At 45.9% G+C, this 4,175-nt stretch overlaps 1 long non-coding RNA gene across 1 annotated transcript; it reads left to right on the top strand.

Annotated features, from left to right (window-relative positions):
• The first annotated feature begins 1,148 nt into the window (after positions 1-1,148).
• Positions 1,149-1,885, top strand: LOC123176628 (uncharacterized). Its single transcript, XR_006488602.1, has 3 exons — positions 1,149-1,330; positions 1,455-1,583; positions 1,661-1,885. It is a non-coding gene; the product is annotated as an uncharacterized lncRNA (long non-coding RNA).
• Positions 1,886-4,175: the final 2,290 nt, after the last annotated feature.

Here is a 4,175-nt window from a genome sequence, read left to right on the forward strand (position 1 = left end):
GTGCCATGGACTCCAGGACCTCTCGTGCCTCCAATATCTTACAGTATACAACTGTGGCAACTTCTTTCCATGGCATACCGAAGCAGCTCACACCATCAAGCTTTTCCCTGCTTCCCTGGAGACACTTGAGATTGAAGGAGAGTCAGGCATGCAGTCAATGGCACCGCTCAGCAATCTGAAATCCCTAAGAAGACTAGATGTCAGAAGATGCAGCATCAGGTGCCATGGACTGCAGGACCTCGCGTGCCTCCAATCACTTACAGTAAAAGAATGTGGCAACTTCTTTCTGCAGCCCATCGAAGCAGCTCACACCATCATCAATCCTTTGCCTTCTTCCCTCGAGGAACTTGAGATTGATGGAGAGTCAACCATGGAGTCAATGGCTCTACTCTCGAACCTCACTTGTCTCACCGATCTTGTACTGGTGAACTCTGAGAATTTAACAGTGGATGGTTTTAATCCTCCCATCACAGTCAACCTCAACAGTTTGAAGATGTACAACAGAGGAAATTGTCTTAGCCGTTCTATATCAGCGGATTTGTTCTCGGAATTGGTGGTAGCAAGGACCAACCTGTTATCGCCTGCAGACAACTGTCAACTACGAGAACTTACAGTGGATTGCATCTCAGCAGTGCTTGTGGCTCCCATCTGTAGCCTCCTTGCCGCTACCCTCCACACTTTAGAATTCTGGTATGATCACCGGGCAGAAAGCTTCACGGAAGAGGAAGAGAGAGCTCTTCAGCTCCTCACCTCACTCCGTTTCATCAATTTTATGGATTGCCCTAATCTGTTGTGCCTTCCTCAAGGCCTACACAGCCTTCCTTCTCTTAAAACACTATTTGTCCAAGATTGTCCTAAAATCCAATCTCTGCACAAGGGGGACTTTCCCACTTCACTGGAGTGTCTATTAGTGCAGGGTTGCTGTCCCGGGCTACAAGAGCAAGCCAAGCAATTAAAAGGAACAAAACCAGATTTTAATGTGATACTTGAACTTGAGTAGCACAAGGTAACACAACTCCTGCTATCTATGTATTCCTTCTTTTCCAACGAAGAAAGGGAGTCGATCCCGCAATTATCTATTGTTTTGAAGTAGTACTAACTAATAACTTGTTAAATCTGACAGGTGGATTGCCAACACAGCTGCTCAATCATTTTAGCTGCATTGTGTACATACTACATAGTCATGAAACCTTTCAAGCTACTCTTGTTGAGACTAGCATCTGGCCAGGATCTCCATCTACAAGTTGTGTCTCGTATTATAGCACACAGGTAGCTAGTATTTGAGATGGAGAGGAGTGCTACAGTATGCACTCTATCGATGAACCTAGAGGTGAATGACTATCTATTTTACCATTTGTTTTTAGATACACTTGTATCAAGAAAGTGGGATTCTTTTTGGTTGAGCATTTATATGCCCGTTTTCTGACCTTACTTTCATTACTCTGTTTCTGCAGGACGATTACGGCCGACAGTGGATTTGGTATTCAGGACTTCTTTGGTTGCTCCATCCAAACAATAACAATATCAGTAACAAAAGTATCATCAAGAAGTAGCTGTGCAGCTATACCAAGGCCATTTCAAAGGTCAGTCGATCCCTCTGTCACTTTCATTCTTATTCTTAGTTCAGCATCTCAACAATGTTTGTTTCTCCCAAACGCAGTTTACTCGCTGCTAGTTACCCTCCACACATTGGAGTCTGGGAATGATGATTGGGGTCTGCCATCCCGGCCTCAAGGTCAAGGGTTACACAGCCTTTCCTCACTCATGGGCCTAGTAGTCATGGTTTGTCCTGGTCGTTGCGTAAGGGGTGATCTCCCTGTTTCACTGCGACAGCTAGATATATTACGCTTTAGTGCAGAGCTACAAGAGGGAATCAAGAAATTAGAAGGAACAAACCCAACTTTAGCCCAGCCCAAGGTAACAATTAATTTTCACCATTTTCCTTTCTTTTCTCAAGGAAATCGACCCCACCTATCCTATTACTCTGTACTATACTATTACTACTAACTTGTGAAACCGGACAGGCTTGATGGCAGAATTACTCATTTCCAAAGCGCAATGTGCACGTAGATAAACTGTGAATCCTGGGTGCAAGTCATGCGGCATGTGCAAGTTGTCGGCCTATCTGCCGGTTCGTACATGGGTTTTTATTATTTCATTTGCAGTGCAAATTTTGTGTTGAAATACAGCTACCTTCCTTTCGTATACAGTTTTGGCAGCTCTCATATAAGTCGTGTGTCCCATATTACATTGTACCTACTGGTATCAGAAATGGACTACTGAAGTTTGCATGCATAGCAGCTGCTTGCATTGCATGGTAAACTACGAAGACACAGGGGACAGCCGATTGATTAAACTGGAGGTGAATGTCTTTTTGTTTCTGCTTTACATAAATCTTATGAATGTGTGTTTTCTTTTAACTTAAAGCATGACGATTATCATAACCTTTAAGCTATGGAAATGTTTCAGGTCCCAGATCGTATATATAGAAGTCTTTCCACTGGTTCCTTCAAGCATCGGCCAGATTGGCTGACTTCCTAGTGACTGAGCAGCTTTTGTTTCATGAGATTAACAGTTTGGGAGGAAGAGTAGTTTATCCTCTGGCATGTTGATCTAGATGGTACGAGTTTCAGCTCTAGTTTAGCAGGTTCATACCTGTTGGCCAACTGAAAATAAGGAATTTGAGCATTTAAATGGTTAGTTTCCCTTTGCCTTGTTCACTTTTCTGACCTTATGATAGATTCATTACTTTGTATTCTGCAGGATTATTCACAGCGAACAGTGAATCCAGAAGTTGGTTGTTCCAACCAGAGTTCCAGACAACGAAACTGATGTGAGCCTCTCTCTTGATATCTAGATGGAGTTATTTCTGCATAATCGACCCTATCATAGGTAATTACTACATTACATGTGGTTCGTCTTCCATGCTGGATGTTTCGGGATGTCGATAGTGCTGATTAGTTTCATGTATGTGGTGGCATGCATCATCGTGCAGGTGTCTCTCATCCTCGCTCCGTCTTGAGTCTTGAGTCTTGACCAACCTGAACCCTGACGAGGAGGAAGCTACGTACCACAGTATGCTTAAGGACTGGGAAGCAATACAACGTGCAACCCACCTCCTCCCGGCCTCTCCACACCACCAGTTTTTGAGAGTTTTTACGGTACATCATACTACTCAATTAAGTGGGTAGTATTAAATCGATCCGACGGTTAGAATTGTTTGTCCAAGTGTCTAGCTTGAGGATACATTAGTAATTTCGCGTCCGCATGCCTGGTCCTCTGTCATCCCGACGCCGTGCACTGCAGCACGCCAGCACCTCCTCATCCATCCCGCCGCCGCCGGACTGCCGCAGCCATCCCGACTCCACCTGGCGCACGCCCTCGTCTCCTAGTCTAGCGCCGAGCAACCAGCACTACGCCCCTGGCTCAACCCCCACAACCGCCGGCGGCCATCATTGGCTTGTCCGTTATTAATCGTATTACTAAACCGAACCGCAGGGAGCGTTTTCAATCTGAATTTCTCTCATGAATGGACGCACGCAGCAATGAGCGGTCCTGTTCATGAGCGATTGCTACCAACTCGGAAGCAATCCGTCTCCTAAATAGCACTGTGTAATTAATAATTCAGAAAATTCTGCTAATTCTGTGAAGGGATGTGTACGGAATGCGTACATACAGAGATCCAAGGATTCAAACAATCGCAGGAAGAGATGATTAATTGACTAGCTACATGATGGAGCAGGTCCTGCTGAGTGCATAACGGCGCCCTACTCGTACAGGCGCCACGACGCCGTAGGGGAGCTGGACGTGGTGCACGTACCGGCACCGGCGGCTCATCCGCTCATGCCGTCATGCGTCCTGTTTCCCGCCGCCACATATATTTTTCTTAGGCTCCCGATGCGGCTGCCGGTGTTGTTCGCGCTCATTCCTTTCATCCGGCTTGGATCCAGTCGAGGCGGACGCAGCAGGATTTGGAATAGTGAATACCCAAAATGCCCCTCCCGCCTGAAAATACTACCCAATTTCTGGGGTAGTATGGCTGCATCTGGGCCATTGAATCATAAAATTAAACGGCTAAAAATGATTTGATGTACCGTAAAAGGTCAGCCTCCTCCGCGACTACATCCTCCACTCCTCCCCTGCGTCTGCTCTGGCCACATTTGGCACTGACGCCA

Source organism: Triticum aestivum, unplaced genomic scaffold (assembly GCF_018294505.1).
Source record: "Triticum aestivum cultivar Chinese Spring unplaced genomic scaffold, IWGSC CS RefSeq v2.1 scaffold233459, whole genome shotgun sequence".
Taxonomy (NCBI): domain Eukaryota; kingdom Viridiplantae; phylum Streptophyta; class Magnoliopsida; order Poales; family Poaceae; genus Triticum; species Triticum aestivum.